This window comes from Equus quagga, chromosome 4 (assembly GCF_021613505.1).
Source record: "Equus quagga isolate Etosha38 chromosome 4, UCLA_HA_Equagga_1.0, whole genome shotgun sequence".
Lineage (NCBI taxonomy): Eukaryota > Metazoa > Chordata > Mammalia > Perissodactyla > Equidae > Equus > Equus quagga.
In genome coordinates, this window is record NC_060270.1 from 5217622 (window position 1) to 5231982 (window position 14361).

At 41.9% G+C, this 14361-nt stretch overlaps 1 protein-coding gene across 4 annotated transcripts in view; it reads left to right on the forward strand.

Moving 5' to 3' along the window:
• TMEM45A (transmembrane protein 45A) overlaps positions 1-14361 on the forward strand; it is a 77248-nt gene that overhangs the window by 12994 nt on the left and 49893 nt on the right. The window contains exon 1 of one of the 4 annotated variants that reach the window (XR_006888206.1): positions 6866-6966. The exons of 1 other annotated variant lie outside the window; for it this stretch is intronic. The gene's annotated coding sequence lies outside the window, so the exon portion shown is untranslated. Of the gene's footprint in view, positions 1-6865; positions 6978-14361 lie in introns of those variants that run through there. 2 more of the 4 variants (XR_006888205.1, XR_006888207.1) reach the window with 2 other exon arrangements.

Genomic DNA, 14361 nt, shown 5'->3' on the forward strand with positions numbered 1-14361 from the left:
GTTGTGTGGGGGGAGGCTGGGTGTGTGTGTGTGGAGGGGAGGCTGGGTGTGTGTGTAGAGGGGAGGCTGGGTCTGTGCATAGAGCGGAGGCTGGGTGTGTGTTGTGTTGGGGGAGGCTGGGTGTGTGTGTAGGGGGGGGAGGCTGGGTGTGTGTTAGAGCGGAGACTGGGTGTGTGTTGTGTTGGGGGAGGCTGGTTGTGTGTGTAGAGGGGAGGCTGGGTGTGTGTGTAGGGGGGAGGCTGGGTGTGTGTTAGAGGGGAGGCTGGGTGTGTGCGTGGAGCGGAGGCTGGATGAGGGGGATGTGGAGGGGACTCTGGGGAGGTGAGGTAAGGAAGTGAAGGTGGCTGAGCAAGGAGAGGCAGGAAGGGAGTAGAGAACAATGCCCTGCACTCACCGAGGGCCAGGAATGTTTCCTCTTGCCCACAACCAAACTGGGAAACTCCTAAGGACGAGGTATTGGGTAGAATAGCCAGGAAGGTCTGGCCTCAGTGGTGGGGAGTCATCAGCCTGACACCAAGCGCTGTTCCGACGTGCCTAACAAACCGTAAGAATGCAGCACCCCAAAGGAGCAAACTGCTTCCGAGTTACCCACTCCTGGAGCGGAGCTCAAGAACATTTACAGGAGTAACAAAGGATCCATTGCCCAACAAGGTCAAATTCATAGTGTCTTGCACCCCAAAATGGTAAAGCAGTTGTGCTTAAAATGGAAATACACTATCCCTGACTTGCTGGGGGTGCGCCTGCGTGCACATTTTTGTACCATTAAACCATCAGACAGTGGAGGCCTTCGCTGTGACATTTCATACACAGCAAGCCAGCCTCTGCCAGACCGTGGTCTGTGTTGACGTTTACCTTGGCTTCTGAGATAGCGGTTCCTCTCTGCTGTCTATTTCTGTGTTTTAAATACTTGCCCTGTGTTTGATAACTCCAACCTCCCCACTGGGTTACAGTAAGGTAAAGTCAGCCAAGAATAATATTGGCCAAGTGCATCGTGTACCCTGAGGGTGGGAGCTGGAAGTGGGGGTAATGGGTCGGGGGTGAGGGGGGCTAATTTTCTGAGGCCAACAGACAACTGAGAATCAAGGGCCTTAGAGAGAAGTAGAGCCAGACCAGGGAGGCTGGATCTGCTGACAGGTCTAAGGGGGCGGGCTAAGGGCCCAGAGCTGGAAGCCTTTGGAATCCAACAGGAGCACATAGGGAGCGAAGTCAGCCCAGTCGGGTGGGGACTGTGACCAAGGCTGAAGAGTCACGGTTGACTTCATCATCACCAGAGGATTGAGGTTCGGTCAGAGCGGGTACTCTGGGCTCATGCATGGCCTCAGAGCTCCAGAGGGCCATAACTGAGCTCCGAGCTTTGAGCCTGGGCTGTCTCTTTTCCTTCTGAGAATTGGACAGTTTTTAATTTGGTTGCCAGGCGTGTTTCTCTGATCCATCACTGCCCTAAAGTCCAGCCTGACACCCTATCTTCTGGATATGTCTATTTAAAGGCTTTGGCACTGTTAGAACAAGCAAGTTTTCTTCAGTTTGGCTGGTGCTAAGCACCTTGACATTCCTTCCTACTCTGCCTGTGCAGATATGTGGCTTTTCTTCATACAACTTATAGAGCTCTTAGATGCTGAAAACTAACTGTTTCTTAAAATGTTGCAGCCCAGATCAACTCTTGGGAAAACTCCTAAAGGAGGGGTCTTAAAGTCATTTTTTCACCTACAAAGGAGGCTTTGTATCAGAGATCTTGGAAAACTTTTCTTTCCTTCCCAATGTGACTGCACTGTGGACTGGGTTACTATACCTGGGGTGTAGGAATGGACGCTGGTCAGTGTTCTCCTAGTCACTGTGATGGTTCTGGTGGCAGACACTGTTTACCTGCATGTTTAATAAGAATGACAACAACAACAGCATCACTAGATGGTAGATGGAGTACGTTTATTGCTTTAATTTACTTCAAATCAGCATTGGTTGGAAGACACTCTTTTCTTCTCTGGTGTTTTCCAAAAGAAGAGAGAGAGAGAGAGGAGAGATTAAGAGAGCACGGGTGAGAGCTTTCTGCCTCTGTTTGATGAGCTCAGGACGGCTTTCTGTCCTCCTGGACATACCTGGGACCATCAGGCTACTAGGAAGATGCAGACAAGATAAAGATGCTGGTTTCTGGCGAGAAATGTGTGAAAAACTTGATATAATCTAACTGTTGTCTTGTTAATTGTGATAGGTGTTACTGGTTTTGCTTTGGGCATTATTTTAAATTATTGGTAATGAGTAAGAGAGGGTAGGGTGAGTGGAAGAAGCTGCCTCTGTGCTCTGAGAGGTGCTTACATTCTGATTGGTCCTTGGAAGGGAGCTGATTTTTCCTAAGAAGAGAATCAGCTGGACAATGCGAACCGTAGAAGAGGGCAGGAGGCTTTTGCTGCCTCAGTCTCAGCCTCATTTCCATTTCCCCACCTGCGTCCTTTGCTCTTGTTCCACATCCCCCAAAGCCACCAGGGCCCTTCCATCAGCAACTTTCGCCAGGGTCTCACTTACACAGAGATCGCACAGGATTCAGAAGAGTCTGTGATGAGATAGTTTCCCTCCTCTTTTTGAATCTTATTTTTTGATTGGAATTTATGTATCACTCTAGCAATCTTTCTTCAATTTTCCTGAAATTAAGAGATCCTGATTCTTTCCCTAAAGTTTTAAAACAAGGAGTTTTTGGAAAGTTAGGAATGGAAAGAGTTCAACTGAGGGCATGTTTTGATTTTGAAGTATCCTGACACCGGCAGGAATTAGTTCTTGTGAAAGCAGAAGAGTGGGGCTGTCACTGAGAAGGCGCCCACCCCCACCCTCAGACAGCGCGGTCTGACATTTCACGACAAACAGCGTTTTCTCTCACACTGAGCCCAGTGAAACCTCTGAATTTTCCTTTTGGTGCATTAGCAATATCTGGTGGTGCTGGTCCATGAAGCATATTGCCAGATTTGGGCATGGAACATTGTTCAGGAGGAACTCAGCAAGGCTTGAAAAAGTAAGTTTTCAGGAAAAGCCACAGACTAGAAGTATATCATCTTTCCTTCATTGTTTGGCACAATATCACTTTACTTTTCCATGTTTAGTTATGTTAAGAGATAAACTGAGGCATATTAAAAATTTTAAGAGTTTATTTGAGCAAAAATCTATTTGAGTCAGGCAGCATCCAATCCAGCAGATAGAAAGGAGCTCTGAGGAGCTGTACGAAATGAAAGACTTTTATAGGCAGAAGGGAACAGGAGCAAGGAAATTCTACTAGACGAAACAGCAGGTTGGTTACTGTAAGGGTACCTTCCTTTAGAGGACAGCAGGGGTCTATCAGGCAGATTACCTGACTAGGACTGATCAGGAGATTCCTGAATGACTGGGTCAAGATTCCGTTTCTGGGAGAGCCAAAACTGTAATTAAGTCTTGGTTTGGTGACATGGGGTTTAGCATAAGCGACTCCATTTTGGCCTGTTGTCTTGTTTTTTAACAGTCAAAAAATCATATTTATAGATATCCTCTCCTCCATACCCCCAAACCAAAGTTCATCCTTTTGTCTTTTTCCTGTGGATGTGATTTGAGAAGCAATTCATTGAGGGCACTTCTGAGTCCATGTTGAATAAAAAAGCGAGAATAAAGGCGAATGAGTATTTTTTCTGTGTTATAAGTCGAGGTAGAGAAATGGTGAGCAAGTTAGCTTACATTCGCTCAACATCTAACTCTTATGGGAAGGACCGTTATCCTAGTGATTAGAGGAAGCAGTTGCTTTCATGGGCTCCTTTGAGGAAAGAGTGTGGTTTAAATGAGCTTTTCCACTGGCCTCCCTTTGGGCTCACCTCCATCTCTAGTCCATCTACCATCGTTAACCACATTTCTAAAATTAATTTATTAGAGGAATTGTTTGGTTCACAGGATGAGTGGATTTTGATTGGGGGTGGTGGTGAGTGGACAGGGTAGGGCCTGCTGGTTATTCCACTGAGGCCCTGAACAGCATGAAGGGGGTAAAAAAGAACTGACTGAGCCAAACTTCTAAAAAATTTTGTTGGAAGCCTGCGCGAAGACTAATTTACTCACCTTAGCCATAAGGTTGAGTCTTATATTTTTTGCAACTAGTTTTTATAAAATTCAACCATGACAAAGCTGATGACCAAAGAAGTCTCTTCCAATTTGGTAGGGTAGAGAAATCTGTTTTTTAACCAAAATTATCGAGAATTTTCTGCCAGCAAGGGCTCAGATTTCTTTTTTTTTTTTTTAACTTTTTATTAAGATTATGATAGTTTACAACCTTGTGAAATTTCAGTTGTAAGTTATTGTTAGTCATGTTGTAGGTGCACCACTTCACCCTTTGTGCCCTCCCCCCACTCCCCTTTTCCCCTGGTAGCCACCAATCAGTTCTCTTTGTCTCTGTGTTTAACTTCCACCTATGAGTGGAGTCATACAGAGTTCATCTTTCTCTGTCTGGCTTATTTCACTTAACATAATACCCTCAAGGTCCATCCATGTTGTTGTGAATGGGACGATTTTGTCTTTTTAAGGGCTCAGATTTCTTACTGGGTTTCACCCCTGCAAGATTGATCTTTCCATGTTGGTGGGAATGTAAACTGGTGCCACCACTATGGAAAAAAGTACTGAGGTTCCTCAGAAAACTAAAAATAGAACTACTATGTGATCCAGCAATCCCACTCCTGGATATGCATCCAAAGAAAATGAAAAGATTAACTCGAAAAGATATATGCACCCCTATGCTCATTGCAGCATCATTCACAATAGCCAAGACATGGAAACAACCTAAGTGTCCACAGATGGATGAATGGATAAAGAAATTGTGGTATATATATACAATGGGATATGAAATCTTGCCATTTGTGACAACATGAATGGAACTTGAGGGCATTATGCTAAGTGAAATAAGTCAGACAGAGAAAGACAAATACTCTATGATCTCACTTATATGAGGACTCTGAAAACAAGAACAAAAAACAAATGAAAAACCAAACAACCAAACAAAAAAACTGAGTTCATAGATACAGAGAACAGATTAGTGGTTATCAGACGCAGAAGGGATGGAGGTTGGGTAAAATGGGAGAAAAGGGCTAAACTGTACAAATTCCTAGCTATAAAATAAATGAGTCATGGGGATGTAATGTACAGCATGGGTGCTATAGTTAATGATATTGTATTGTATATTTGAAAGTTGGTAAGAGAGTAGATCTTAAAAGTTTTTATCACACACACAAAAATTTCGTAACTATAGATGGTGATGTATGTTAACTGGACTTATTGTGGTGATCATTACACAATGTATATAAATATTGAATCATGATGCTGTTTGTACACCTGAAACTAATATAATGTCATATGTCAATTATCTATATATGTATATATAAAGATCGAGCTTTCCAGATGAATCCAGTTGATTAGGTTAATTGTTGCTCAGTCAGTCTTAAATAAATGAATACCAATTACAGGCTCAGGAAGCTTTTGAATCTCCCAGGGGAGCAGATGTGTTTGTGGAAGTCCAGTTCAGGATTCTATCAGATGGGAGAAATTACTCTTCTTCCCAAGTGATACCAGCACAGAGCGACCCTTCATAGGGTCATGGAGCTTTTCGGAGCACTCTGCCCAGGGTGAATGATGTCTGAGAGCATGTAATTCTACTGTAGTTTCCCTCCAGGTCTCTTTCAACCACTTGGAGAACAAATTCCCTATCTGCAGGGCCAGCTTCGTGGGTGTGCAACCTGTACAGGTACATAGGACCCCAGTTTTAGAAGGGCTCTGTGCTTGGTTTAATGCTCTGCTGTCACTGTTTTGAAATTTTCAACAATTTATAAACAAGGGACCCCTCATTTTCATTTTGCTCTGGGTCCTGCAAATCACCTAGCTCGTTCTGCCTCTATGCTTCCAGGGTCACCCAAGTGTAAGAAGACTGAGGAAATAAAATCAAGAGCCTGTTTCATCACCTTGCTCCATGTTTGTGTATCCAGATGAGTACCAATGAAACTGGGGTCCATTCTCCTCTAATAGGAGGTTTTCAGAGGGCTCTTTTCTGCTTCTGGAACAATTTCCATGCTGATTTAGAGCCTGTAGTTAAAAGAGTGAATCAGGTCTTGGCTACATGTGGTGCTTCTGTCCTTTAAAAAGAAGCATTTTCTTGATTTACTTTGTTTTATGGTACCTGGCTAGCACAACCTCACATTTCATGGATGACTTCACACACACTCCAGAAGATCTTATTTTTTAAGCAAGAACCAAGAAATATTCTTATTGACTTGTGGGTCCAAATGCTGAAACAGTAGTAAAGATCATGAATATTCATTCTTGCATTTTCTTAGTCTTCATAGGTACCGCTCAGGTGAGGGGTGCAGACTGGAGCATTTATCTACTCCCCGCTGGGTGGGTTGGAGTGGGTGTTAGCTGCTTGGCTTGGTAGGTTGGCCAAGGTGAGAGAAGCAAATCATGGGTGGGCCTAATCCCTGTGGGAGCCATCTACTTTTACTATGCTTTTACACTGGACACCTAAGCTTGCTGGTTGTACAATTTCATAGAAATATGTCATCAGGAGTCAGACTTGGTGAGAGTGTGAATAAATGAGTGTAAGAGCTTTGCAGGTTGTTGGAGAAACACCTGCGGACAGTGACTCAGTACTGCCTCCCTAATTGCAAAGGACGTTGTCTTTTGGTAAGCTGAGAGCATGCACAGTGAGTTGACAATCAGACTTGCATGTCTGATGGCATTAATTGCAGGGTGTAAGGGGCCAGGTTTCTGTAAGTTTGGTGGAGGCGGAGGTCACTGACGGTGTCTACAGTACCCAGGGAGAAACGTGTGTGGGAGGGAGAAAAGGAATTTCTCTGGGGATGTTGAAAGGCTGATGCTGGTGAAATATACTCATCCGTCTTACATATTAAGCAGCATCTGTCAGGATTGTGACCGGCTGAGCAGCACGTCTTCAGTACTCAAGAACCATCAAAGATTTGGGTGAAGGTAAAACCACGGTAACTTTTAATACTGCATTTTCCTACTTGTTGCTATGGGTGTGCATATGGACATGTGCGTGTGTGAGCACTTGTGTAAAACTGAAAGATGTTGGGTTTCAGCTTATTATTTTTTTAATTCTTTTGGAAAAATTTCATTATTAACTAAGAAACAAAGGCTCAATTTTATTTTCTTCTTTCTTATTGCTTCTGCCCGAATTCTAAGATGCTTGATCTGCTTAGAGCAAGGATGATGAGTGACTAGGAGGGGAGAATTGGTCTGAAACAGTCAAAGTCAAAATTAGTTCACCATTTCTAGAGTAACCTTTGGTGTGGAAGGAGCAAGACTCTTGGTTCACATAGATATAGCTTGAATCCTGACTCTACTGTGTATTTGTGATACTGTGAAAATCACTTAATCTCTCTGAACTTCAGTTTGTTTATTTGTAAAGTGAGAGTAATAGTACTTGCTTCCCAGGTTGGTAAGGATTTAATGAGATAATGTTAGCAAAGAGCCTTGTGCAGTATCTCTTACATGGTAGAAACTCAATAGAAGTTGGTTGCCTTTAGTTTATCATCTCCTTCTCCAGCCCCCTTCCCTGGCTTTGGAGTCCTGCCTGCCATCCTTGACTTCTGTAATCCTAGCCTGCTTATTGTGGGTTGTGGCTGACTGAGACAAAGCTAAGTCTAGCTTAATTCTAATAATTTTGTGGACATGTTTTTTCATTTTATGTTCAGATCTAGCATTGCAATTAGATAAGCAGAGTAGATGTGGGAAGGCATGTGTCATAAATGCTGAATTCTACTTCACTTGGTTTGTAACATTTTCCCCTTCTGAGGTCTTCAGGAATTTAGCAGCTGAAGCATAATTCCTGCCATGGAGTCTTTCTACCCACCCATCCATCAATCTATCCATCCATCCATCCATCCATCCATCCATCCATCCATCTATCCATCCATCTATCCATCCATCCATCCATCCATCCATCCATCCATCTATCCATCCATCTATCCATCCATCTATCTCCATCTATCTGTTTATCCATCCATTTACGCATCCGTCCATCCATCCAATACTTATGTACTGAAGAACTTACTATATGCCAGCCACAGTTCTAAGAGCCAGAGATTAAGCAGTAAAGAAAAGTAGAAAAAAACCTTGCATTCACGAAGCTTTCATTCTAGTGAGGGAGATATAGTAAACAAAATAAGTCAGTAAATTGTGTAGTATATTAGAAGGGGGTATATTACGGGGAAAATGGGGTGTTGAAACAGTTTTCAGTTTTTGATAGAGTGATCAGGGAAGGTCTCACTGAGCAAATGCTTAGAGAAGATAAGGGGAAGAGCATTTCAAGCAGGAGGAGCAGCAAGAGCACAGTCTGAAGGTGGAGACGAGTCCAGTGTGTTCAAGGAGAAGCAGGGAGGCCAGTGAGCCTGGTGGGGAATTGAGAGGAGAGGAGGCTGGAGAAGTGATGGGGTGAAGTCATGTGGGCCATGTAGACCCTTGGGAGGACTTGGGCCTGACTTATATTTCAACAGGATGACTCCGGCTCCTGTCTTGAGAATAGACTGAAAGGCGCAAAGGCAGAAGCAGAGAGTCCAGTTAGGAGAGCACTGTAATGACCCAAGCTTGTGCCGGAGTGGTCGCAGGGGAGGTGGTGAAAATTGGTCAGATCCTGGGCATATTTTGGAGGTAAAGCCAACAGGATTTTCTTTTCTAACAGATGGATGTGGGAAATGAGAGAAATAGAGGAGTCAAGAATGACTCTAAAATTTTTGGTGAAACTAGAAGGATGAAGCTGCCCTTAAGTGGGGAAAACTGTGGGTAGAGCAGATCTGTCTGGAGAGGTCAGGAGATGTGTTTCGGACAGTTTTGAGTTGGAGGTGTGTGTTAGACATCCGAGTGGAGATGCTGAGTGGGCAGTTGGATATAGGAGTCTAGAGCTCAGGGGAGAAGCCTGGGCTTCAGATAAGAATCTGGGAATTCTGGGCATGTGGCATAGTATTTAATGCCATGAAATAGGATGAGATTCCCCCAATACTGAGGGCGGATAGAAAAGAGTTTTAAAAACTGAGCTAGGGCATTCCAATTTTAAAAAGCTAGGAAATTAGGAGAAACCAGAAAAGAAAGAGGGGCCAGTGAAGAGGACAAATAGGCGAAGAATGTTTTCCAGGGAGGGGCCAGTGATCAGCTCCGTGAAATTCCGCTGGTGGCTCCAGTAAGATGAAGACAGAATTGGCCATTGAATTTAGCCATGTAGAGGTCTTTGGCAACCTTGACAAGAAAGCTAGAATCATGTAGGACCACTAAAGAAGGGACAGTCTGTGGTGGAGAAAGGTGAAGTTAGAGATCATGAAATTGCTGCCAGTCTTTCCCGGTTCCTTATTCAGAAGATCCGTGCCCCTCGACTTCCTGTTTTTCTCATTCATCTTTATTTTATGTTGCCATCTCTAATAATCTTTGTAAGCAACCTTAAATTCTTCTGGAATGAGCTGGCAGGCAAGCAAGCAAGATGGAATGCTCCCCCAGATAGGTTTGCTTCCAGCCTCTGTTGGGGTACAGAGCCCACTGTTACATCCCTTCGCGTCTGGTGATAGAGATGGGGCCACATGCCTGGTCCTGAGGGGGTGCTCCCAGGCGCAGCTTTGCGCATTGTCTTAGCATGGGAGACACAGGTCCTTCCAGGAGGATGCACTTGGGGCATGTCATAGGGGCCCGGTGGAAGCTCGTTCTCATCGCCTCTTGGCGAGGCCCCAGGAGTAACTGTGTTTTAGTACCTATCTTGTTACAGACACAGAGGAGGGCAACTAGACTCTTGAAATTGAGATAAACTAGAGGAATTTCAGAGGAGAGCAACAGAGTGAGCAACACGATGGTGAAAGGAGAGAAAAACCAAGACAAAAAAACATCTTCAGCTGTGGCTGTTGCCCTTAGGGCTAGGGTGCTTCCTGGGGACCTGACCTACATTTCGAAAGGGACCGTGAGATTTGGCAGGTTTTTCAGGGTGGCTTTTTCCTGGGCTAGGGCTAGAGGATGACTCAGCTGGCTTGGACATAGCTGGCTTCTGTTGGGACACTGAGGGAGCACCCCTTTAGTGCACTGGATGGTTTCCAGTCAGCAGGAGTGCCTGCAGTTGAGTCACTGAGGTCTCACCCTTTTTGACTCATGAAAACAAGAATTGTTTGGGAGCACAGAATATGACTTTTTGGTTTTCCTTTAGGGCTGTTTTAAGATGCTAGTAGATTCCAGATAGAGGATAAATTAGTGAGGCGCCCTTTTGGCTGCCCCTGCTGGGTTCTGGAAAGTAACACTGTCTACTCTGTTGTTCACGTGGCCTTTTACGTACCCCCTATCCCCATACATGCACAGCATTCCCCACTGTCTACATCTCATAGCAGAGAGGTAGGTTTTGACAAACCTACGTTATTATCCCTCAAGGTTCATATGTCGCCTTATGGTTCGCTCTTGGCATTGTATATTCTAAGGGTTTTGGCAAATGTATAAGGACATGTATCCACCATTATAGTATCATATAGGATGGTTTCACTGCCCTAAAAATCCTTGGTACTTTTCCTATTCATCCCTCCTTCCTTCCTAACCCCTGGCAACAACTGACCTTTTTTTTTTATTATTGAGTTCATAATAGTTTACATCAATGTGAGATTTCAGTTGTACATTATTTCTTGTCTGTCACCACATAAGTACTCCCCTTCACCCCCTGTGCCCTCTCCCAACCCCCCTTCCCCTGGTAACCACTGAACTGTTTTCTTTGTCCATGTGTTTGTTTATATTTCATATATGAGTGAAATCATCTCGTGTTTGTCTTTGTCAGACTGGCTTACTTTGCTTAGCATGATTCCCTCCAAGTCCTTCCATGTTGTTGAAAAAGGGATAAATTTGTCTTTTTTATGGCTGAGTAGTACTCCATTGTATATATATACTACATCTTCTTTATCCAATCATCATGGGCACTTGGATTGTTTCCATGTCTTGGCTATTGTGAATAGTGCTGCAATAGGGGTGCATATGTCACTTTGGATTGTTGATTTCAAGTTGTTTGGGTAGACACCCACTAATGGGATAGTGGGATATCCCAGTAGTGGGATAATGGGTCATATGGTAGTTCTATTTTTAGTTTTTTGAGGAATATCCATACTGTTTTCCATAGTGGCAGCACCAGTGTGCATTCCCACCAGCAGTGTATGAGGGTTCCCTTCTCTCCGTGCCCTCTCCAACATTTATTACTTTTAGTCTTAGTGACTATAGCCATTCTAATAGGCATAAGGTGGTATCTTAGTGTAGTTTTGATTTGCATTTCCCTGATGATTAGTGATGTTGAACATCTTTTCATGTGTTTATTGGCCATCTGTATATCTTTTTTGGAAAAATTTTAATATCCTCTGCCCATTTTTTGATGGGGTTGTTTGTTTTTTGTTGTTCAGTTGTGTGAGTTCCTTATATATTATGGAGATTAACCTCTTGTCAGATATATGATTTGCAAATATTTTCTCCAACTTGGTGGGTTGTCTCTTTGTTTTGATTCTAGTTTCTTTTGCCTTGCAGAAGCTCTTTAGTCTGATGAACTCCTACTTGTTTATTTTTTCTTTTGTTTCCGTTGTCTGAGAAGACATGGTATTCAAAAAGATCCTTTTTAGTTCAATGTCAAAGAATGTACTACCAATATTATCTTCCAGAAATTTTATAGTTTCAGGAGTATTTTCAAGTCTTTGATCTATTTTGAGTTTATTTTTGTGTATGATGTGAGATAATGGTCTACCTTCATTCTTTTGCATGTGGCTGTCCAGTTTTCCCAAAACCATTTATTGAAGAGATGATCTTTTCTCCATTGTATGTTCTTGGCACCTTTGTCAAAGATTAGCTGTCCGTAGATGTGTGGTTTTATTTCTGGGCTTTCAGTTCTGTTCCATTGATCTGTGTGCCTGTTTTTGTACCAGTACCATGCCATTTTGATCACTATGGCTTTGTAGTACATTTTTAATTGAGGGATTGTGATACCTCCAGCTTTGTTCTTTTTTCTGAGGATTGCCTTAGCAATTCAGGGTCTTTGGTTGTCCCATATGAATTTTAGGATCCTTTGCTCTCTTTCCGTGAAGAATGTCATTGGGATTCTGATAGGGAGTGCATTGAATCTGTAGATTGCTTTGGATAGTATGGACATTTTAACTATGTTTATTCTTCCAATTCCTTTACGTGGAATCTCTTTCTATCTAAGTCATTATCAATTTCTTTCAGTAATGTCTTATAGTTTTCATTGTATAAGTCCCTCACCTCCTTGGTTAAATTTATTCCTAGGTACTTTATTCTTTTAGTTGCGATTGCAAATGGAATTGTATTCTTGAGTTCTCTTTCTGTAAGTTTGCTATTGGAGTATAGAAAAGCAACTGATTTTTGTAAGTTGATTTTGTATCTGGAAACCTTACTGTGGTTGTTGACTATTTCTATTAGTTTTCTGATGGATTCTTTGGGGTTTTCTATATATAAGATCATGTGATCTGCAAACAGCGAGAGTTTCACTTCTTCACTCCCTATTTGGATTCCTTTTATTCCTTTCTTTTGCCTAATTGCTCTGGCCAAAACCTCCAGTACTGTGTTGAATAAGAGTGGTGATAGTGGACATCCTTGTCTTGTTCCTGTTCTAAGGGGGATGGTGTTCAGTTTTTGCCATTGAGTATGATGTTGGCTGTGGGTTTGTCATATATGGTCTTTATTATGTTGAGGTAATTTCCTTCTATCCTCATTTTGTTAAGAGTTTTTATCATAACTTGCTGTTGGATCTTGTCAAATGTTTTCTCTGCATCTATTGAGATGATAATATGGTTTTTATTCCTCAATTTATTGATGTGGTGTATCATGTTGATTGATTTGAGGATGTTGAACCATCTCTGTGTCCCTGGTATGAATCCCACTTGATCATGATGTATGATCCTTTTGATGTATTGCTGAATTCGGGTTGCCAAAATTTTGTTGAGGATTTTTGCATCTATGTTCCTCAGTGATATTGGCCTGTAGTTTTCCTTTTTTGTGTTGTCCTTGTCAGGCTTTGGTATCAGAGTGATGTTGGCCTCGTAGAATGTGTAAGGAAGTGTTCCATCCTCCCTAATCTTTTGGAATAGCTTGAGAAGGATAGGTTTTAAATCTTCTCTGAAAGTCTGGTAGAATTCCCAAGGAAAGCCATCTGGTCTTGGGGTTTTAATCTTTGGGATGCTTTTGATTACTGTTTCAATCCTTTTCTTGTGATTTGTCTATTCAGATTGTCTGTTTCTTCTTGATTCAGCTTTGGGAGGTTGTAAGAGTCTAAGAATTTACCCCTTTCCTCTAGATTATCCATTTTGTTGGCCTATATTTTTTTGTAGTGTTCTCTTATAATCCATTGTATTTCTGTGGTGTCTGTTGTTATTTCTCCTCTTTAAATTCTGATTTTGTTTATCTGAATTTTGTAAGTCTGTAAGTCTGTAAGTCTGTAAGTCTGGCTAGGGGTTTGTCAATTTTATTTATGTTCTCAAAGAACCAGCTCTTTGTTTCATTGATCCTTTCTAGTGCCTTTTTTTTTGTTTCAATTGCATTTATTTCTACTCTGATTTTGATTATTTCTTTCCTGCTGACTTTGGGCTTTGTTTGTTCTCCTTTTTCTAATTCAGTTAGGTTTAATTTGAGATTGCTTACTTGGGATTTTTCTTGCTTGTTAAGGTGAGCCTGTATTGTGATGAATTTCCCTCTTAATATGGCTTTTGCTAAATCCAATATGAGTTGGTATGGTATATTATCATTTTTGTTTGTCTCCAGATATTTTTTGATTTCTCCTTTAATTTTTTCAATGATCCATTGCTTGTTCAGTAGCATGTTGTTTAGTCTCCACATCTTTGTCCCTTTCTCAGCTTTTTTCTTGTAATTAATTTCTAGCTTTATAGCATTATGATTAGAAAAGAAGCTTGTTATTATTTCAATTTATTAAATTTATTGAGGCTTGCCCTGTTTCCCAACATATGGTCTATCATTGAGATTGTTCCATGTGTGCTTGAGAAGAATGTGTACTCTGCCATTTTTGGATGGAGTGTTCTATATATGTCTATTAAGTCCAACTGGTTTAGCTTTTCATTTCATTTCATTTAATTAATTTAGCTGTTTCCTTGTTGATTTTCTGTCTGAATGATTTACCCATTGATGTGAGTGCAGTGCTGAGATCCCCTACTATTATTGTGTTATTATTAATATCTTCTTTTAGGTTTGTTAATAGTTGCTTTATGAACTTTGGTGCTTTTGTGTTGGGTGAATAGATATTTATAAGTGTTATTTCTTCTTGATGGAGTGTCCCTTTGATCATTATATACTGCCTGTCTTGTCTCTCTTTCCCTGTCTTATCTTGAAGTCTACTTTGTCTGATAT